The 24,270-nt window shown below is 38.4% G+C and overlaps 1 pseudogene; it reads left to right on the top strand.

The window, feature by feature from the left end:
* Positions 1-1,267: 1,267 nt before the first annotated feature.
* Positions 1,268-24,270, top strand: part of LOC100965764 — an 85,877-nt pseudogene continuing 62,874 nt past the window's right edge.

Genomic DNA, 24,270 nt, shown 5'->3' with positions numbered 1-24,270 from the left:
TATCCTTCCTTGGGGGGTTGATCTACTCTGGTTATTCATGTTACCAGAGTTTTTCTGCTGATTCCACCCCGTGATTATTTTACACCATTTGGCTAGATAAGCAGGTAAGGAAAAGTTTGTTTGGAGGCTCCAGGAGTAGGGATTAACTAGCCCTTTGACCAAAGGCTGGGACTGGTATCTGTACCTTTTCCCCTAGAGCTTTGCCAAGGACCCGTACAGTGCTACAGCCTGAGAAATTGGGAGTCTGCTTGGTATGGTGGGGCTAAGTAGCTCTTTCTTGTTTTCAGCTGGTCTCTGTCCTACCCTAGTCAATTAGTTACTCTGGGTTGAAGTCTGAGATGTGGAGAAATACCAGCAATTAAGTCACCCCAAAGGCAACAATTGGAAAAGGAAAATCAAACTTTCCCAAAGGGTACCACTTTGGATAGTCTTTGGGAGATTGGCCCAGTTCAAGAGGTCTAAATCAATTGTCCCAGTCAGCACTGATCTCACATGCAAGAATTCAAAAGGGCTTCAGCAACTGGATAGCAGTGGTCTGCTGGCAGCTTATATATGACTTGTTCTGGTGCTCTGTGAGGTCAGAAGGACCAACCCAGCAAATGAATTAGTCTGGGAAGGCTGATGCCTTCCTCTTTACTTTGCACCTCTGTCACACCCAGTCACTGGTAACCCCACAGAACTGTGACCCAGTTCCCCCCAATGAGCAGATGCTTCAGGTGCCTTTCTGAGTCAGAGGGAGATCTATGTCCCTGCAGCCAGGCCACTGCTCTTTGCCATTATCCAGCAAGAGAAAGTGAGGCCTGACATCCTCAGGTGCTTAATGGAGGCTGGGGAGGTTCACCCAGTTCCAGCCCCACCCCTGATTGATGTTGCTGGCAGAACATAATATCTTCACAGAATTTGTTTCTGTACTGGCTATGTTCCCCTGCAGATCAGATGCTGTTTAAGTTGACAGAAACCATGACTGAGTCCCTGGCAGTGGCAAGCAGTTAGAGCTCACACTTAGCTGTCAGTTCCAGCCTCTGCCTGCCCGCCTTTGTCTCAGCTATAATCCCCTGAAGGCTGGGTGCATCTTTGGCTCAGTAATGCAATCCTCTTGCTCAGCCCCGCCCTGGGAGTCTGAAGGCTCTGTGCACATGTATTCTATTCCCCACACTCTCCTCAGGCTGCTACCACCTCAGGCCTTCCCTTTACTCACGATCCGTTCCATGGTGGCTGCCACCAGAGAAGATGTCCAGCTTTCTCTAGTTGCCCAGAGAGACAGAGCATGTCTGTCCAGAGTAGCCCCAGGGGTGTGAGCCTTATTGTTCCTGCCACCACCGCTGCTGATGCTGCTGTTCTGGGCCTTGGGGCACCACTGCTCCTGTATGGTTCCCTCTCAGCTGACTATCCTTTCCTTACTCCTGTGCCACAGAATCAGCACAGACCAGCAATAGCCCCTGCCCCGTCCACATCTCTCAAGAAAATGCCCAACAATCTGGACTCCATGGGAGACAGGCTTCCAGACCTCGGGGTGAGAGTGGAGGGGAGTGCTGGGCATCCAGAATTGCAGGTAGGGAATATATACAGTTTTATACAGTTTTATGTCTGGCAGGAGAGTGCTATGGCAGGAGGGGCAGGAGGTCCAGTTTTTAGAGTGTCTATCTCATGGGATAGAACGGGAGGACGTTTGAACACTGCTCACTTGTTTGTATGGAGTTTACTGAGAGCCCTTCTCATGGGGGCGAGGACTCCCGTTCACTGGGTGATGGATTCAGTACCTTTTGTTTGTATCCTTGGGTTTGTAGCTTGCCTCAGCAGGGATGATGTGCTTTCTTCAACTTTCTCTCTTGGCTCAGCTCCAAACCATCAGCTTACTTGCTAAACTTCTGTCTTTTAACTCTCCTTCTGGATGGGAACCTCTGTGGAAAGCTGGCTGCAGTCTGCCATCTTGCCTCCACACCTTATTTTTCACATCTTGCCAGGCTTTATATCTAACATCTTTGTAACCCCCAAAGGGTACCACTTTGGATAGTCCTTGGGTGATTGGCCCAGTTCAAGAGGTCCAAATCAATTGTCCCAGTCAGCACTGATCTCAAAGTGAGAAAGTTCAAAATGTCTCCAGCAATTGGATAGCAGTGGTCTGCTGGCAGCTTATATATGACTTGTTCTGGTGCTCTGTGAGGTCAGAAGGACCAACCCAGCAAATGAATTAGTCTGGGAAGGCTGATGCCTTCTTCTTTACTTTGCACCTCTGTCACACCCAGTCACTGGTAACCCCACAGAACTGTGACCCAGTTCCCCCCAATGAGCAGATGCTCCAGGGAGTTGTGACTTTCTGAGTCAGAGGGAGATCTATATTCCCCTTTGACTTTTTATTTTAATAATCTATTTATCCCTCCACAGAATCATGCCCTACAGCAAGGAGATTACTTAGAGTGGGTCACAATCAGGGCCTGGAATGTGCAATTTCAGTTACCTTCCTCCCTCATCTTATAGCTTAGATGGGGTATGGTTTAGGCAGAACTGGTGTTTCCACTGGAGAAAAAAAGAGGACATATGCATACCCATGAAAGTGGTCCCATCCTGGAAGGTTGATTGGCAGGTCAAAAGAAAAAATTCTCCCAATAAAGGCACTTTTGCCTCAATAGGAGGCTGGGAATTGGTAGGCTGGGAGTGTTGTAGGGGTGGAACTATTTGCATGGAGGACTTATTTACAGGTTTCAGAGAGCAATGAGAGGAGTTCACCTATACTGGGCCATCTGAAGGATCAATGGCGGCTGCTATATGTCTCTGCTGCTGAAGTGAGAAGGTGAAGTAGGCACCATACCCAAAAAGGCATGGAGCGATTAGGCCCAGAACCCCTGCAATGATTTTAGAGCAATTTCCTCTGTCAATAAGGACAACAGTGGAGATGATCAGGTAGAGGGTTGCCTCAGTGAGGGTCCAGAAGAAATCACTTCAGGGCCAATTGATGAATGGTATCTTCACGCTTAATTCACATTGAGTGGATGGCAAAGAAGATAGCAGCAAGGATCATTTCAACCACCCACAGGGAGGAGTACCTGGTGTCAAGGCACTAAAGCAGATTAGAATTGCCAGGCCCAATATAATAATCTCAGCAAACAGGAAAATTCCTTTTTGGGTGCATGAGAAGTTGGTGTAGACAGCTCAGCAGGCAAGCACTGAGAGGCACTAGGAATGAGCCATGGCATGGGCTGGAGTCCTTTGGGCACAGAGGACCTGCTTGCGTGCTTATGGATTTGAACACCTAGACATTTTGCCCATTGTCTGGCTGAGAAGGGGCTTTTGATCTTTTAAATAATTTTCACCTGAATTCAATTTTGTCTATTAGTATTCAATTTGTGTAATTTTGTTTTAAACTATTTCTTATAAAAAGCATATAGGTGAACTATGCTTTTTAAAACCTAAAGTGAGACTCTTCTATATTAAAATAGGGTAACAAGTTATTGATTTTCATTGTAGAAAGTGATTTTAGTTGGAATTTGTAAAAGCAAACTTCCTTTGAATTTTCTAGTTCTTAGGATTTATTTTCTTTTTTGCTCATTCTTATATTAGCTCAGTAAATGTTTTATGTGCACTTGAAAAGAATATGTATTCTCTGTAGTTGTGTGTAGTATTCTAAATATTCCTGTTACATTGTGATTGGTGGCACTGTTCAATTATTCCACATCATAATAATTTTCTGTCTACTTTTTCTATCAATTGCGTAGAGTGTGTTTAACACCTAAATATAACAACCAATATTCCTATTCCACAATTCTGTAAATTTACATTTTGTGTTATTGGCAGCTCTGGCATTAGATGCACATATATACTATAATATTTTATTTATGAATCCATACTATTACATTGTAAAATGTCCTTCTTTACCTCTGGTATTATCTGTCTTGCTGTCTAATTTTTCTGAAATTAATACAGCTACTACAGCTTTATGATTAGTGCTTGCTTGGTATATCTTTCACCATTCTTTTACTTATAAAATATCTGCACCTTTATATTTAAAATGCATTTTTTATAGACAGCATGTAGTTGGGCCAAGCTTTTCTATCTAATCTAACAATCTGTCTTTTAATTGGAGTGTATAGTCCTTTAACATTTAATACAGTTACTTAGAAGGCTGCATTTAAGTCTATCACTATTTGTTTTGTATATGCTTCATTTGTTCTTTTTCTCTCCCTTTCCCCTTATTTTGCTATAATTACTTTTTAAATATTCTATTCTTTAATTTTTGTTTCAAGTTTTAGTGGTTGGTGTAATGTTTGCAATCTACCTTCATAAAATATTATATATTTCATGGTTAATTTAATAACTGTACAACACCACAATACTACATTTCCTTCCCACTGAATCTTTTATACTTCCATTGGTTATATGCTTTATTACTATGTGTTTAAAACTCCACAACTGACTGTATTTTTGCTTTAAGTGGTCAATTATCATTATATTTAACATTTCCTGTGCTCTTCATTACTCTTTGTAGATTGAGTTTCCTTCTGGTATCATTTTCCTTCAACTCAAAGAACTTCATCATTTCCTACACTGCAATATGTTGGTAAAAAAATTCTCTATTTTTGTTAATCTCAAACACATATTTACTTTACATTTAGTTTGAAAGATTCTTTTGATAAGTATACAACTAAGGCTATTTTTCATTCTGCTTTTTAAAGGGATATTCCACTGTGTCCTGATTTGCACTATTTCTAATGAGAAGTCAGTAATAATATTCACCATTATTTCCTATAAACAATGTCTTTTTTCCTCTAGCTATTTTTAATATTTTTTTTATCATTGGTTCTAAATAACTTTATTATGCTTTGCCTTTAGATAGTTTGCACTATTGGGGCTTATTTACCTTCTTGGGGCTGTGGGTTCATGCAATTCATCAAAATTGGGGAAAAAACATTTTTATTTCTTAAAAATTTTTCTGTTTTAACTGCACTATCACACTCCAATTATACATTTATCAGATTGCTTAATGTCATCTTACAATCCGCTAATATTCCATCTTTTTTCAACCCTTTTCATTTTTTTCCTTTTTGTGCTTCAGTTTGGATGGTTTCCATTGTCCTCTCTTAAGTTAACTGATCTTTCCCTCTGGAGTGTTCAATTGGCTGATAAGCCCATCCAATAAAATTTTCATTTTAGATATTGTTATTCAGGTCCTGAACCCATTTTGTAAAATTACCTACTTGTTCTCTTAGTATCAGAATATTTTCCTTTAAATTCTTGAACACATTTTTAATAACTGTTTTAAATCCCGTCTGCTATTTCTATAAACTTTACCAACTGTAGGTGTTTCTATTAACTCAATTGTTTTGCTTCATATTTGCCTCCTTCCTCGCCTAAAGGAATTTTTGATTACATGCTCTGCAGTGTTAGACCGTTGATCACTTGTCATCTTTAAGTTGTCAAGTTTTGTTTTAGAAGACAGCTAATTTAGTTAAAGTTCAACTTGGACCTTTTGATAGCTGTAGTGGTTAATTTTAGGTGTTGACTTGATTAAGAGATACCCAGTTAGTTGTTAAAGCATAATTTCAGGATTTGACTGTTAGATTGTGTCCAGAGGAGAACGGTAGGTGAGTTGGTACAGTGAGTGAAAAAGTTCCACCCCCAATGTGCACAGCCTCCTGACAACTGCCTAGGGGTCTGAATGAAACAAAAAGACAAAAGAACAGTAAATCACTCTTTTTCTCTCCTGGAGCTAAGACCCTGTTTTCTCTTTCCCTTGGACATAAGAATTCCAGGTTCTCTGGATCCTGAGATTTGTACTAGTGGCTCCCCCAACAAAGCTGTAAAGGCTTCAACCTCTGACTGCGAGTCACTCTGTCAGTTTCCCTAGTTCTAAGGCTGTGGGACCTGAACTGAGCCATGCTACTGGCTTCCTTGGCCATTCAGCTGCCAGATGGCATATCACTGGACTTCTCAGCCTCCATAATCATTTAAGCCAATTCCCCTAATAAATCCCCTCTCATCTATCTATCCAACCATACTATTAGTTCAATTTTTCTGAAGAATCCTAATACACTAGACTTTACTGTAGAAGATTAATCCCACGTACAAAGGTTGAACTTTCTGAGTTCAACTGGTATGTGAGTTGGTTGAGTAAGTAAAAAAGTTCCACCCCCAATGTGCACAGTCTCCTAAAATCTTCCTGGGGGCCTGAATGAAACAAAAAGGCAAAGGAACAGCAAATTCACTCTTTTCTCTCCTAGAGCTTAGACACTATCTTCTCCTTCCCTTGGACATAAGAATTGCAGATTCTCTAAATCTCCCAGATGTTTTTCAGTTCATAAGTGTACGCTGGTGCTTTCCCTACTTGGTGTTTATTTTTCCTTTTACCCCAAACTTGCTTTATTTCTTATCTGCACAAATATTCCTGATAATTAGTAAATGTGGATAAAAGGAGATAAAGAACAGACAAAAAAGTATTCCATTCTTCTTATTAAAAAATAATAATTAAAAGTTCTACCATAGGTATGTGCTTTATTTCTAGTATACAGAATAGGAAAGAATCTTGAACAAAAGAGTAAACAAGTCATACCCACTTTCCTATATTTTCATTTAGGAAGCCTCTATATTCCCCTTATTTCTTAGTTTTTATGAGAATAATTCTAATTCAATAAGCAAGGACATATTGATAGCAGTTAATATATTTACAATTATGACATCTGCAGTCCAAACTCAATTTTTACACAGCTACGAGGAGTTTTGGCACCAAAAAGGGAATAACATGATTCAAATTTACCTCAAAAAGGGAAGGAAGAATTCATTAAAACCATGTTCTTTTTCTATTTTTCCCCTATTTTCTATACTACCTAGATTCCTGGCTATTTAATTTATTCAGTAGTTTATTCTAAAACTGAAGTGTTCAATCAAAATCTTCTTTGAAATCCAGTCAGACTATCAGAAAAGGAAGAGACACAGTGATGGGTGCCCTAAAGGTACAGCAACCATGGAGATAAACAATGTTCAGGAGAAAAGAATATTTTTTAAAAAGGTAGGATTAAAAACAATTTTTTACATTTCAAAGACCTATTTCAAGGAATCAACTGACATATTAAATAGGGTATAAATAGAAAGGCAGGAATTAAGAGACATAAAGATTAAAAAATAATTTTTGCCTAAAATGAATCATTATTTTGAAAAAAATTAAACTGAGTAGAAGTTATCTCCTATTATTTCAAATACTTTATAAGTAAAATCAAATACATATTATACCCACATAATAGAAAAACAGGACAAAATTATTCTTGAAAAAAGAAAATGTGACCGTTCCAAAAAAAAAGGTGAAAAACAATTAGAAAAATTGCTTTAATGTTGAATCTTAAAAATGTAAAGTATCTTATTTTCAAAGTAATCCTTACTTGTAAAGTAAGTAGCCAGGGAAGGGTGGAGCAAGATGGCAGACCAGAAGAATCATTCAGCAGATCTCTCCTAGAATGACTGAGGAAAAATATAACCCAGCCACCTAGCATGGGTACCCTACCCACAGTCATAGCCCAGGGAGCACAACAAGGAACGGGTGAGCTGGATACAGTGTATGAACTTGGAGCAGTAGCAATCTGATGAATTAGGCAAGTGATTACAACTGGGTGGGTTCAGTTAGTCCCCCCTCCCCAGGTCCAGGATAGGAAGAAGCCTTTCTGGAGTTTTCAGCTGTTGGAGGAAGCTGCATGTTAAATGTAAAGCTTGGAAGAGTGGGTGGACTCAAAGAGCAAACAGCAAACACATTTAAATATGAGTCAGAGTGGATTTGCAATAGGTTTGGAAGCTGATGAAGTAGCTATACTTAAAAGTCTTGGCAGCCAGGGTGCTGCCATTGTGGGAAGGTCATGAGAAGGCCCTAGCTAGGGCCTAAAGCACAGCCAGCTTAATTCTGCCTGCCAGGATCAGAAATCCACTCTTGGGATAGGCTGAGGGACTCACATCCCACGGGAACTGGAGTCAGGGGGCACTGTGAGACCTGCCCCTGAAGGATTCTTGTGGACTTTAAGATCCCAGTCTGGCAGGGTCTGAATGCTGGAGAAACAATCAGGCATCACCAAAGGCAACTAAGTTTCTAATAAAAACCATAGAGGTTGCTGGCTGCTGTCTCCTAAAAAACACCACAGTGCCACCTGGAGACATGTTGAAACATACTCTGTTTGAAATAAAGGAGGTAGTGAAAAGTAAAAAGGATGACAAGGGGGTGAACAAGAAAGAGCACATGAGGAGGAACCAACAGAAAAATTCAGGCAACATGAAAAACCAAAACAGAACAACTTCCCCCAAGGGACCATGAGACAGCTATTGCAGAAGACTCCACCTAAAAAGAGTTAATGGACTTGACAGAAAGAGAATTTAAAATATGGATAAAAACAATAAAAGGAATGGATGAGTAAATGAAAAGACAGAACCAAAAGTTGGATGAGAGATATGTAGAATATGGAAAGGATATGGTGGAACTTAAGGACATGAAAGAGACATTCATAGAATGTAAAAATGCAAGTAGAAAGTATCAAAAATAGGTGAGGCCATGGAGAATAAAGAACCTTAGAGCTAGAGGATTAGGTTTTCAAGTTAACCCAGGTAGTTAACTCAAAAAGAAGCAGAAAAAAAGAGAAAGAAAGCAGAACAGCTGCTTAGAGAACTGCAAGACCCTATGAGTGTTCAAACGTACAAATAATAGGGATTCCTAAAGGGGAAGAAGATTGTCCCAAAGGAATGGAAGCCCTACTAGAGACTATCATAAATGAAAACTTCCCAAGTTTTACTAATGACCCTGACACACTCCTTTCAGATGGATATCAAACCCTGGATAATCTCAACTCCAACAGAGCCTCTACAAGACACACTGCAACAAACCTTTCCAAAGTCAAGATGAAAGAAAAAATTCTGTAAGCAGCCAGGAGTAAGGACCAACTGACCTACAGAGGCTGAGCCATTAGGATGGCAGCAGACTTTTCAACTAAAACTTTGAAAGCCAGAAGACCATGGTCATCTACTTTCAACATTCTTAAACAAAATAATTTTCATCCCAGAATTCTGTATCATCCTAAACTAAGCTTCAAAATTGATGGAGAAATCAAATCTTTTGCAGATATATAAGCACTGAGGAAATTGACCACAACAAGACCCTCTCCACAGGAAATATGTAGGCCTATCCTCAACACTGACCACCACAATGGACCACCAGCTAAGTAAACACCCAGTAGCTAAAGGTCAAATCTTAGCTTCAATAACAGAGCAAAGGATAAAAATACACAAAAGACATTCCCAAAATAAGATGAATAGAACTCCTCCATACTTATCAATTCTCTCACTAAATGTCAATGGAATGAACTCACCATTGAAAAATCATATACTGGTTTATTAGATTTAAAAGCATAAACCATCCATACGTTGCCTCCAGGAGACAAACCTAGCCAGGAAAGACACATCAAGACTCAGGGTTAAGGGATAGAACACAGTATTTAAGCAAATGGAAATCAGAAGAAAGGAGAGCTTGCAATCTTAGTTTCCCAATACAAGCAGATTTAAAGCAAATAAAGTTAAGAAAGACAAAGATGGACACTTTGTACTGGTCAAAGGAACAATACAACAGGAAGACATTTCAATTTTAAATATTTATGCAACCAACTTAAATGCTCCCAGATTTATTAAACAGACCTTGATGAATCTGAGCAATATGATATCCCATAACATCATAACAGTCTAAGACTTTAATATCCCTTTGAGAGAACTGGACAGATCCTCTAAGCAGAAATTAAACAAAGATAAAAATAACTCAAATGTGATCCTAGAACAACTGTGCTTAATAGACACATACAGAACATACCATCCCAAAGGTAAAGAATTCCCATTTTTCTCATCAGCCCATGGTACATACTCCAAAATTAACCACATCCTAGGATACAAATCAAAACTGAGCAAACTTAAAAGAATAGCAATTATACCTTGTATCTTCACAGACCACAAGGCAATAAAGGTGGAACTCAACTCCAACAAAAACATGCATCCCACACAAAGACATGGAAGTTAAACAACCTTATGCAGAATGACTGTTCAATTCAGGAAGAGATAAAAGAGGAAACTGTTAAATACCTCAAACATAACAATGAAGACACAAGTTACCAAAACCTGTGGGATACAGCAAAAGCAGTCTTAAAAGGAAAATTTATCACATTAGAGGCCCACATTCAAAAAACAGAAAAAGAACACATAAAAAAACTCATGAAACATCTTATGGAAGTGTAAAAAGAACAATTTAATACCAAACCCAGCAGAAGAAAAGAAATAGCCAAAATTAAATCAGAGATTAATGAAATTGAAAACAAATAATTATTCAGAAAATTAATGAAACAAACAGTAGGTTTTTCAGCAAAATATATAATATTGATAAACCTGTGGCCAGATTAACTAGAAACAGGAAAGTAAAATCTCTAATAACCTCAATTAGAAACCATAAAGGGAAATAACAACAGATGTCACAGAGACACAAGAGATCATTTCTGTGTACTACAAGAGACTCCATGCCCACAAATTTGACAATGTGTAGGAAACAGATCAGAACCTGGAATCACACCCTCACCCTAGACTTAATCAAGAAGAAATAGATCTTTTGAACAGATCAATTTTAACAACTGAGATGAAAGAAGCAAGAAATATCTCCTGACCAAAAATAGCCTTGGTCCAGATGACTTCACACCAGAATCCTATCAATCCTTCAAAGAACAGCTTACATCCATACTGGAGAAATTAAAAAAAATTCAGAAGGAAGGAATCTTCCCCAGCATGTTCTATGAAGCAAACACCACTGTGATACCAAAACCAGGAAAAGACTCAAGAATTTCAGACCAATCTCACTATTGAATATAGATGCAAAAATTCTCAATATAATCCTATCCAATAGCCTACAGCTACACATTTAAAAAATCATTCATCATCAAGTAGGTTTCACCCCAAGGATGTAAGACTGGTTTAACATATACAAATCCATAAACATAATTCACCATTATCAACAGAAGAAAAAACAAAGACCATATCATCCTTTCAATAGATGCAGAAAAAGCATTTGATAAAATTCAGCATCCTTATCTAATTAGAACATTTAAGAATTCAGGCGTAGCTGGCACAATTCTTAACCTGATCAAAGCCATCTACAACAAACCCACAGCTAATATACTCAATGGAGTAAAGATGAAAGCTTTTCCATTTAGAACTGGAACCAGACAAGGTTGTTCTCTATCACCACTACTATTCAACATAGTGCTGGAAGTTCTAGCCAATATAATCAGACAGAGAAGGAAGCATCCAGAGAAGCATGCAGAGAAGCATCCAAATGGGGGCAGAGAAGCTCAAACTTTTGTTTTTTGTGGATATGATTTTATACTTAGAGAACCCCAAAAACTCAACCATGAAACTCCAGGAAGTGATTATATATATATATATATACACATATATGTATATATATATCTCAGGACATAAAATCAATGCCCACAAATCAGTAACCTTCATATATGCCAATAACAGCCAAGATCAGAAGCTAATCCAGAACACAATTCCTTTCACAGTAGCTTCATAAAAAACATGAAATACCTGGAATACATAACAAAAGAGGTGAAGAACCTGTGCAAAGAAAATTATGAAATCCTGAGGAATGAAATAGCAGAATATATTAACAAATAGAAGAACATACCATGCTCATGTCTGAGAAGAATCAACATTGTTAAAATGTCTATACTTCCCAAAGCAATCTTCAGATTCAATGCAATCCCCTAAAATACCATCATGATACTTTCAAGATTTGGAAAAAATAATTCTGCATTTTGTATGGAACCAGAATAAACCCCATACAGCCAAGGCAAATCTTAATAATAAAACCAAAGCTAGGGGTGTCACCCTACCAAACTTTGGGTATACTACAAGGCCATAGTGATCAAAACAGCATGGTATTGGCAAAAATATAGAGACATTGACTTTTGGGACCAAATAGAAAACCATGAGATGAAAGTAACCTCTTATACCCACCTTATCTTTGATAAACCAAACAAGAATATACACTGGGGCAAAGAATCCCTATTCAATAAATGGTGCTGGGAGAACTAGATAATCACATGTAAATGACTGAAAGTGGACCTGCACCTTTCACCACTTACAAAATTGATTCAAGATATATAACTGATTTAAATCTAAAACATGATACAATAAAAATCCTCGAAGAAAGTGTGATGAAAACATGAAGATATTGGTCTGGGGAATGGTTTTATTTAGAAGACCACTGTGGCAGCTGCAATAACAACAAAAATAAACCAATGGGATTTTATTAAACTGAAAAGCTTCTGTACAACTAAGGAAACAACAACTTAAGCAAACAGACAACCTTCAAAATGGGAAAAGATATTCACATATTATTAATTGAACAAACACTTGATAACCAAGATCTAAAGAGAACTCAAATTAATTGACAAAAATAATCCCATATTATCACTGGGCAAGAGACAATAGTACTTTCACTACAGAAAACAGATGAATGGCTAACAAGCATATGAAAAAAATGCTTACTGTCCCTAATCATCAGAGAAATGCAAATCAAAACTACCCTGATATATCACCTAACCCCAGTGAGAATGGCCCACATCACAAAGTCTCAAAGCTACAGATGCTGGTGTAAATGTAGAAAAAAGGGAACACTTTTATACTGCTGGTGGGACTGCAAACTAATATAACCTTTTTGGAAAGAAGTAAGGAGAATCCGCAAAAAATCAAACTAGACATGCCATTTGATCTTGCAATCCCATTACTAGGCATCTACCCAGAAGAAAAATAATCCTTTTATTATAAGGACACTTGCACTAGACTGTTTATCACAGCTCAATTTACAATTGCCAAAATGTGAAAACCAGCTAAATACCCACAACGGATTAACAAGCTGTGGTGTATGTACACCATGGAATACTATTCAGCCATTAAAGAAGATGGAGACCTTGCATCTTTTGTATTAACTTGGATAGAGTTGAAACACATACTTCTTAAAGTGCCACAAGAATGGAGAAGCAAGAGTCCAGTATACTCAATTCTAATATGAAGGCAATAGATGAGCTAATAAAAGGGGAAGTAGCAGAATGAGCAAGTGGGGAGAGGGGAGGTAGCAGGGAGTGGGTGGTCACAGTGTATGGCACACTTCTTGGGAGTGGAACACAATTAATGTAATATAATAAAAAGATAAAGAGGGACTTTATCTAACAAATACAATCAATGTAACCTAATTCTTTGTGCTCTCAATGAATCCCAAATAATAATAATAATAAAAGATAGTATCATTAAAAAAATAAATGAAGCCAAACTAGTAACATAATTTCTGTTCTTCCAAACAAAAATTGAAAACACATTTACAGGTCACATTTAATTTAGAATACTTTGAAAATAACATTTTAAATATTTCAGAATGGGCTCTGTGCCCATAGCACAGTGGTTGCGGTGCCAGCTACACGCACTGAGATTGGTAGGTTCAAACCTGGTCCAGGCCTGCTAAACAACAATGACAAGTGCAACAACAACAAAAAAAGTAGATGGGCATTTTGGTGGGCGTCTTTAGTCGCAGCTACTTGGGAGACTGAGGCAAGAGAATCACTTAAGCCCAAGGGTTTGAGGTTGCTGTGAGCTGTGACGCCAAGGCACTCTAACAAGGGTGACATAGTGAAACTCTGTCTCAAAAAGATAAATAAAATAAAATAAAATATTTTGGAATGAAGAAAGAGGTGGTTTAATAGGCACTAAGGAATTTCTAATTCTCAGTTGTGTTATTAATGTTTATATAAATAATATGCATATCTCCATTTCTAAATGTCATTATAATGAGTTAAGAATTTATAGTATTAAATTCTGGATTAAATTTAGGCACATACAATAAAATAACAAAAAATTAAAAATATTAGATTTTAAAATAATGTACGAAAACGTGTTCATTTGTCTCTGTTAATAATATAAAAAATTACATTGTTACTATTAGATAATAGGACAATAAAAGTAAATGAAAACCTAAAATATTTCCTTTAATAATAGAAAACAAACATTTTCAAATATGGCTTAAGTTTTGGAAAATCTGAGAATTCTTCAGAGACAAAGAATGCAATGAAAGATAGTTCACCAGTTTTTTTTAACTTTTACCAAGACTAAGAAAAGGGAAAAAAAAAAATCTATGAGAGCCTAAGAATATCTGCTTTCAAAATTTTGATAAATATTGCCAAATTGCTCTTTAAAAGATTGTATTAACTTATATTCTTTTTTAAAATGCATGAAAATTTCCATTCCCAGACTTGATCAAAATTTTTACTATCAGCAGTCAGATAGGTAAAAATTCTTCTTGTTCCAGTTTGAATTTTTCAATTTTCTTTCTTTTTTTTTGTCATCTGTATTTCTATTCCCAGACTTGATCAAAATTTTTACTGTCAGCAGTCAGATAGGTAAAAATTCTTCTAGTTCCAGTTTGAATTTTTTAATTTTCTTTCTTTTTTTTTTTTTGTCATCTATATTTCTTCTGTGAATTGTCCAAACACACAGTGCCTGTTTTTACTACTGTTTTGCATTGATTTGTAGGATCTCACTACATATTAAAGATAATTTGTTATATAGTCTGTAAATATTTTTCCATATTATTATTTATATTTTAACTTAGTTTATATAATCTGTTTCCATACAAACTTCAGAAAGTTATGAAGTCAAATCTGTCCATTTTTTTCACTTACAGCATCTGGGCTACATTCTAACCTTTAAAATACATTGACATTTCTCTTCATTTTATTATGAAAAGAATAGTATGTTTCATACATAATAATATCCCAAATATTGTGACATTCCATCAAAAAAAGTGCAGATATTTGGTTGAAAACTTAATAATTTAAGAAGCACACACAAATAGTTTTGGCCATGGTTATTTTATGATTTCTCAGGTATTTAGAAATCTGTTTCTGTAGACAGCATGCTATCTTTTAGGACAGTAAATATAAAAGTTGCAAAATACATTAAATTCATTTTTATTAACTTCTCACCTAAGATGGGAAATTCCTGACTCTGTGCACATAGGGGTCAGGGGAGAAAGGTCTATCACATTTTTAGACAATTCTAACTGATATCAATTTCTTCTGCATGGTGAACTAAAAGTTGCCTCCTTGCTCTATTTTTTCCTATAGTTCTACATCCCAGAACAACAGAAAATAACTGTATAACCTTTGTAATACTTCATCCTTTCAGGTATGTTACGTATTTTCTTCAAGTTCAACAGCTTTTTTTTTCTCACTATTTGTTTGTTTGTTTGTTTGTTTTTTGGAGACAGAGTCAATGTCATTCTGGGTAGAGTGCCATGGCAGTGACGTCACAGCTCACAGCATTCTCAAACTCTTGGGCTCAAGTGATCATCTTGCCTCAGCATCCCAAGCAGCTGTGCCTACAGGGCCTGCCACAAACCTGATTAGTTGGGTTTTTTGTTTGTTTGTTTATTCTATTTTAAGTAGAGACAGGGTCTTGCTCTTGCTCAGGCTGGTCTCGAACTCCTGAGCTCAAGCAATCTACCTGCCTCAGCCTTCCAGAGTATTGGGATTACAGGCATGAGCCACTGTATCTGGCCTGTATTTTTAACATTAAATATTTCTTCACACACTAAACTAACCAATCAGACTATAAGTTCCATGAAGATAGTGCAAATGTATTTTAAACCTTCACTTCAGTGCCTTTTACATAAAAAGCTATACTATACTATTGGCTGAATGAAAAGAAAAAAGAAATGTGTAAATAATATTGCCTAATTTCCTATTTGTAGACAATTCTGTCAATATTTTCCTTAAAATCAAGGAGGTCCAATTAAACACATATGATCTCTGTTTATTCTAATATTCTGATATTTTAATGTGTTCTTTGTCTTAAGCACATTCCTCATAAGTGGTCTTGAGCAATTTTGTAATGTATCTACAGAAAACCACTTAGGTGCAAAATCATCTGTAAAATAGTTCATGTGCATTGCACAATGAATATATTCTGGATCTTCAGTAATGTATTCAAAGTCATGTTCACATGCTTGTTATCATAAGAGAAATTGGCTGCAATTATAATCAAAGTAATATTAAAAATTATTTACTTAGTTAGAGATTTTTTGAATGATAACACATAAGGAATTAAGGACAGACAAGGTCAGTTCACATCCCTTGCAGTGCTGAGGCAGAAAAAAAAGTTCAGAATTACAGATCTTCAATGGTAAATTTCCTATTCTTGAAAATAATTTTTTTTCAAAAACTGTACTTGATATTTAAAATATATGAACCTATACCAACTACTTGAGACCAAAAATACTTACTTCGCTGTGGCACTTAGAAGAAAGTTCAGCTGTGGCATTAACAGGTTATTTGGGTCTGATAGATAATGATCAGACTGAGCCTAAACAAAACAGAAATACAAAACATAAATTGCATATATTTGCTGATAAACACCATGCATAACCATCTCTTTTATAGGTCAAATCCTAGGACAAAAAAAATCCCATATTTCAAATAATTAGATTGTTGTGTTCAAATGAGTATTTCTTAAACATTCTAACTAAAACTCTCTAAAATTATCAACTTTTTAATATAGTCAGTATTAGCAATGCCTACTTTTAAAATCCTGAATCCATACCATCCTTTTTAGTCTCATTCACTAAGCTTTTGGGTAATAATAATATTATCAAGAAGTAAAGTCATCAGATTTCAAGTCTACCTACTTCCTTGCTTCTACTACATTTGTTTATTTGTTCATTAAAACATTCATTAGTTCAATTAATATTTCCCAAGAAGCCACCATTAGAAAGGTACTATATTCGGTAATGAAAATATAATAATAAGCAAAAGAGGACAATCTTGGAACTTATAGCCCAATAAGAGAGGTATTAAACAGATAAGGTATGTAAAAATACAATTACTAACTATTAAATGCTATGAACAAAGATAACTAAGATACTATAAAATATAAATTGAGGACCTAGTCTATGGGTTTGGCAAAAACATCTGTGAGGAAAAAATATTTGAAATGAGATCTGTAAGATGAACAGCCACTAAGCCCGCAGGTGGTCTAAGGGAGGTTTAATGACAGGAAACAGCATAGATAAAAACTTCAAGTGGGAGGGAAAACAGCAGGTGAGCAGAGATAGGACTTCTTTTTTTAAAGGATTTTGTTAATAATTCTTATGAAAGCATTAGTAAACCACTGGAGTTAATTGGAGGAGTAAACTGAATTAACTTTTAAGAAGCTAAATGTAGTTATTACAAAGACAATATAAGTTTTCAAGAGTAGATTCAAGGACTGCAATTAGGTAGCACATGCAGCATTTTTAGACTAAATGGCAGGTAAAGTGACAGAAGTGGAGATATTTGAGGAAGTCAGTGTAAAACCATCAGGACTTGATTACTGATAAGATGAAGGGGCTGACTCACAGATTGGATCTATATAAACTAATTAACAGTTATCATCATAATATGTAACTATACTCTTTTGTTTTTAACCATTTATTACATAACTGTATTCTTGATCCATTTATTTAGTTGGGTAATAGCTGCATCCTTTACTAGATTGTATCTATTTTCATCTCAATTATTTTGGCCTACTGTTCCATTTATAAGCAAAAGTCATAAGAAAAATGCAATCCATATACTATTACTATCCCAATATAACTGAGAAACATTACACAGTCTCAAACTCAAATCTCAGAAATCTTGGTTTAATATGTACATGTACAGGTGTAGAAAGATAGTGGTCTAGACACACTTCCTTTGTAGCCACAGGTGGTGAGACTGGGGAAAGGACTCTAGCCACCTCTGCCTGGGGTGATCTGCCTACAGGCATAGCTTTAGAAGAGTAGGAAAGTGTCAGAAGACTCCAGGAGCCAATGAAGAGATCCAGAGCAGCGGAGAATCACATAGAAGGCAAGTGCTTCTACGGTAGAGGCTGGCCAATTCAGCAGTGGACTTCAGACAGAAAAAGGCAGTACTTAGTTTTATTTGAACCTATGTACTTGCCAGGGCTACTGTGGGAGAGTGGGTGAGTGAGTGATCTTAAACGGTGCTGGTGCCGGGGATTGAGCCAGAGGCACAACAGAGATATTGACATTCTGCAATGGCAGGGTGCTGCCATTGTGGAATAACTCCGGCAGGATCCTAATGCCAGGTTGGTTCTGGGGCACCTGCTGAGAGGGGCAGCCACTGTTGGGGAGACTCAAGTGAAACCTGACCTTCTGTGAAATGTACTTTGTGGCCAAGGGGCACTTATTAGAAAGGTCAAGTCCTGTCTCTTAAGTAGGCTGACAAGAGCTTCAGGCTCCCAACCCTGCAATGATTGAGTGCAAACAAATCAGGAAGATGGGACCGGGTCGCCTTAGCAACTAGATAGTAGCATCCTGCCCCCAACTTGAACAGCCATATCAGCATTATGATTAGCATCTCCTAACCCCAGAACATCCTCTGCTGCCCAGTCAACACATTACTGTATCCACACATATACTTAGCTTTTTTTCTTTTTCAGTTTTTTCCTCCTAGCTATTTTGTTTTTGTATTTTTTTCAATGTTTCTTCAATAGCAATAGCTAAATTTTTGCTACACTTTTTGCTCCTTTTATTTTTTTTCTGCCAATTTTTTTCCTTAGGGTTGTTTTTCTTATTTGTTTTGTTTTGTTGTATTTTTATTTTTCTATTTTTATTTTCTTCAACAATAGGACCCCAGTTTTGCACCCCCTTATATTTCTACCCCTTTATTCTTTCTTTCCTTTCTCAGTCTCTCTTTTGTTTTCTCTTTTTGTAAAGACTTTTCTACTTATCTTTCCATATAAATTTCCCAAATAAAAACTGAGATATACACCTTTTTCTTTTACATCTCACACAATTTTACTTTCAATTTTCTTTATATACTTTTATTATTATTCTTTTATCTTTTTTTCTGATCTGTTTCATTCTTTGTCAATCTGTACTCCATTTATGGGATGGAGCCTCACTCTCTGGGCTGGAGGTGCCAGAGCATTGGCCTGGCTCAAGAAGACCTTGATCCCCTGGGTCTAGCTTGTCCTTCTAGCTTTGATTTTCAGAAGACGTTATTGGTAGGTCTGCACTGTGACATAATGCTGGGGGTTTTTTCCTTGAATTGGTGGAGGTGGGGTCTTGTCTTCAAGCTGGTAAGGAGCTCCTTACCTGAAGATACCAACATATCCCATCCCCCCAGAGGCCAGGAATTGTGGATAGGGTCAAAGCACCCTTCTGAGCACCACTATTGCTCTCGTCTCTCTCTTTCTGTTCTTCTCTCCTTTTGTCAACTTTTCCTTTTACCCTGATCCCCATTTTATTTTTCATTTCTATTTTTGTTTTCTCCTTTCTCACTCTTCACTCTTACCTTCCTTTTGGCACTATACTAAAAGGACACTTCAACACTTAAGCACAGAGACAACATAATTTAAAGAGGAGGAAGTGAAAGAAAAATGTAGGGAAAGGAGCAGATAAAAAGAAAACACTCCCGAGGAGAAAGCAACAAAAAAATTCTGGCATCAGGAAAATCCAAAACAGAGCAACCAACCCATGATGTAGCTACCACAGAGGATTCCACCATAAATGATGGAAATGATAAAAGAGTAACGCTTCTGCACAGATAAAGACAGAACAATTAGGAGAGAGTCAAGATTGCTGACAGGCGCCAGCCTCCAACAGAAGCTCCCATCCAGAGGGAAGGATAATGTCTGGAAAATACCCAAGTGCCAAGGGGCACTTATTAGAAGATTGGGAGCCCAGCCAAGAGAGAAGAGTGATATCTGCAGGACACCTCTGCTGAGACAAGTTGAGACTCCAAGAAAACAATCTCCAGGTACATAATACACTCCAAAGGAAAAGTCTCTGTCCCCTGCCCCAATAAAATTGTGTTTTTCTCTTTGTTTCCTCTTTGTCTGCTCCTGTAAGTTTTCTACAGGCAAACAGTGAACTGAGGACCTATTATCTCACCCCATGTGTGAGAGCTACAGGAAGGGGGGTCTACTCCCCTAGAGGGACCCTGCTGAGATCCCAAACACTCTCTTGCCAGGCAGAAAAACTGAACGATCACTGCCATTTTGAACTTCCAGTCCACACTTCCCCTCTTGCCTACAGAGACAGTGAGGGGGAGGGCCAAGAGCATCGTCCCCCATCCCTGCGGGACCAAGCCCCCAGTCCTGGCCCTGCAGCCAGAGACCTGTTAGAGCCACGTGCATTCCCCAGGCACCAGTGATCCCCACTCCTGTGGCTGGAGACCTGGAAGAACTGTGTGAGTCCCGCAGATAGCTGCAGAGCTCCCAGCTCCTGGCACTGGGCTGGGCAGGCCCAGAACTGCTTGCCAGACCCATGCACGCCCAGCAGGCAGTGGCTGAGTTTCCTGCTCCCAGCACCTGGGTTGGGGGAAGGGGGACCCAGAATCGCTTGTTAGACCTGTGTGTGCCCCACGGGCAGTCGTCAAGTTTCCCACTCCCGGCACCCTGGTCAGACAGACCCAGAACTGCCTGTTAGACCCACAGGCAGCTGCTGAGTTCCCCTTTCCTGGCTCCCAGGCCAGGCAGGCCCAGAACTGCTTGCTAGACCTGTGTGTCCCGTGGGCAGCCACTGAGTTCCCAGCTCTTGGCACCAGGCAGGCCGAGAACTGATTGCTAGACCTGTGGGCAACCATTGAGTACCTTGCTCCCAGCACCTGAACCAGGTGGGCCCAGAACTGCATGCTAGAACCACGGGCAACCATCAAATTCCCTGCTCCTGGCACCCAGACCGGATGGGCCCAGAACTACTTGCTAGACCAGCATGCGCCCCTCTGGTTCTCTGCTCCTGGCACCCAGATTGGGCAGGCCCAGAACTGCCTACTAGACCAGCGGATGACCACTGAGTTCTCTGCTCCCAGCATCTGGGCTGGGCCTGCCCAGAACTGCATGCTAGACCCACGCATGCCCTGCAGGCGGCCACCAAGTTCCCTGCTATCTGCACCTGGGCCACGTGGGCCTAGAACTGCTTACTAGACCCATGGGTGGCCACCGAGGGCCCTGCTCCCAGCAACCAGGCTGGAAGGACCCAGAACTGCTTCCCTAGACCCGTGGGCAACCGCTGAGTTCCCTGCTTTCAGCACCTGGGTCAAGTGGGCCCAGAACTGCTTGCTAGAACTGCTTGCTAGACCTGTGGACAGCTGTGAAGTTCCCCACTTCTGGCACCTGGGTCGGGCGGGCCCAGAACTGCTTGCTAGACCCACTCACACCCCGCAGGTGGACACTGAATTCCCCGTTCCCAGCACTCGGGCCAGGCAGGCCCAAAACAGCTTACTAGAACTGCACAAGCCCTGCGGACAGCCACTGAGTTTCCCCGCTCCCAGCATCCATGCCAGGAAGGCCTAGAACTGCCTGTTAGAGCTGCATGCTCCCAGCATCCCCGGACAGTGGCCCAAGAATTATGAGAGGCCAGTCAGTTGAGAGGGAACCATACTAGAATGGCAGTACCCCAAGGTGAAGAGCAGCAGTTGCAGCAGCAGTAACAATAAGGCTCACACCCCTGAGGCTCTTCAGGACAGACACACTCTCTCTCTCTGGGCAACCAGAGGAAGCCTGCACCTTCTCCAGTGGCAGCCACTGACCAAATGGTTCTGATACGGACTCCAAATGGTGTAAATACAGCATGGGGCAGAATCAGCAGAAAAACTCTGCCAACTTGAATAACCAGAGTAGATCACCTCCCCCAAAGAAAAATGGAGCAGATGCAATTGAAGACCCCATCCATAAACAGATGGCTGAGATGTCAGAAATCAAGCTCAGAATTTGGATAGCAAATAAAATTAACAGAATGGAAGAAAGGAGAAAATTAGAACTTCAAGAAATTATTCAAAAAATGTCTCAAGAATTCAAGAATTTCATAGATAAAATGACCAAAGATTTTGAAACACAGAGGCAAGAATTTGCATCCCTCAAAGATCTGAAAAATACAATAGATTCCCTTGGTAACAGAATGGAACAGGCAGAAGGATCTCTGACATTGAAGACAAAGGTATGAACAAGCCCACCAACAGCTCAAAGATGAAAAGAAATGGAGGGCAAAAATGGATCTTTCTCTCAGAGAGCTCTGGAATAATTAGAAGAAAACAAATATTCACCTTATAGGAATCCCTGAAGGTGACAAAGTTGCTTCATAAAACACAGAGGCTCTTTTTCATGAAATTGTGAGAGAAAACTTTCCATACATGTCAAGAGATTCTGAAATTCAGATAGCAGATACTTTAAGAAGCCCAGCATGACTCAACCCAAAAAAGACATCCCCCAGACACATCATAATTAACTTCACTAAAGTTAATATGAAATAAAATTCTGAAAGCAGTTAGAAGTAAGAAAACCATAACCTACAAGGGGAAGACTATTAGAATGACTGCAGATCTCTCTGCTGAAACCTTTCAGGCTAGAAGAGGATGGTCATCAACTTTTAATCCCCTAAAACAAAATAACTTTCAATCCAGGATCCTGTATCCAGCTAAACTGAGTTTCATCTATGATGGACAAATTAAATACTTTAATGACATTCACATGTTGAATAAATTTGCCATCACTAAACCAGCTCTCCAGGAAATTCTCAGACCTATCCTCCATAATGACCAGTGCAATCCTCCACCACAAAAGTAAACTCACTTAGAAACTTTTGATGAAATTCTAACTTCCACAGTGGCAAAAGGATTAAATTTCTACTGGACTTTTGAGCAACTCGATGCCCAAAATTTTACCAGGCTTATCAATAATTTCAATCAATTTGAATGGCTTAAATTGTCCTCTAAACAGGCACAGATTGGCTAATTGAATTCAGAAACTCAGACCAGATATCTGCTGTATTCAGGAATCACATCTTACTTTAAAAGATAAATATAGACTCAGGGTGAAAAGATGGTCATCCATATTCCAGGCAAATGGAAAGCAGAAAAAAACAGGTGTTGCAATTTTATTCACATATACAATAGGCTTTAAATCAACAATAGTAAGCAAGGATAAAGATGGCCATTTTCTATTTGTTAAAGGCAATACTCAATATGATGAGATCTCAATTATCAATATCTATGCACCCAACCAGAATGCACCTCAATTTATAAGGGATACTCTGTCAGGCATGAGCAACTTGATCTCTCCCAGCTCCATCACAGTTGGAGATTTTAACACTTCTTTGGCAGTTTTGGATAGATCCTCCAATAAGAAGCTTAATAAAAAAATTTTAGATTTAAATTTAACTATTCAATGTTTGGACCTAACAGACATCTACAGAACATTTCATCCTAACACAAATGAATACACAATTTTCTCATCAGTCCATGGAACATACTCCAAAGTTGATCACATCTTAGGTCATAAGTCTAACCTCAGTTAAAAGAATATAAATTATTCTATGCATCTTCTCAGAACATTATGGAATAAAAGTTGAACTCAGTAACAACAGGAATTTGCAGTCTCATACAAAAGCATGGAAGCTAAATAACCTTATGCTGAATGATAGATGGGTCAGAGATGAGATCAAAAAGGAAATTACCAAATTTTTAGAACAAAACAATAATGAAGACATGAGTTATCAGAACCTCTGGGATACCGCAAAGGCAGTCCTAAGAGGGAAATTTATGGCATTGCAAGCCTTCCTCAAGAAAACAGAAAGAGAGTAAGTTAACAACTTAATGGGACATCTCAAGCAACTGGAAAAGGAAGAACATTTCAATCCCAAATCCAACAGAAAAAAAGAAATGGCCAAAATTAGAGCAGAATTAAATGAAAATGAAAACAAAATAATTATACAACAGATCAATAAATCAAAAAGTTGTTTTTTTGAAAAGGTGAATAAAATAGATAAACCTTTGGCCAACCTAACCAAGAAAAAAAGAGTAAAATCTCTAATCTCGTCAATCAGAAACAGTAAAGATGAAATAACAACAGACACCTTAGAAATTCAAAAAATCCTTAATGACTATTATAAGAAACTTTATTCCCAGAAATATAAAAATCTGAAGGAAATTGATCAATACTTGGAAACATGCCACCTTCCATGACTTAGCCAGAATGAAGTGGAAATGTTGAACAGGCCTATATCAAGTTCTGAAATAGCATCAACTATACAAAATCTCTCTAAAACATAAAGCCTGGGACCAGATGGCTTAACATCAGAATTCTATCAAACCTTCAAAGAGGAACTAGTACCTATATTACTCAACCTTTTCCAAAACATAGTAAAAGATGGAATACTACCCAACACATTCTATGAAGCAAACA

This window comes from Otolemur garnettii, unplaced genomic scaffold (assembly GCF_000181295.1).
Source record: "Otolemur garnettii isolate 467f Iridium unplaced genomic scaffold, OtoGar3 scaffold00154, whole genome shotgun sequence".
NCBI lineage: Eukaryota > Metazoa > Chordata > Mammalia > Primates > Galagidae > Otolemur > Otolemur garnettii.
Note: the sequence above shows the minus strand (reverse complement) of the source record. Positions and strands in the feature narration are given on the sequence as shown.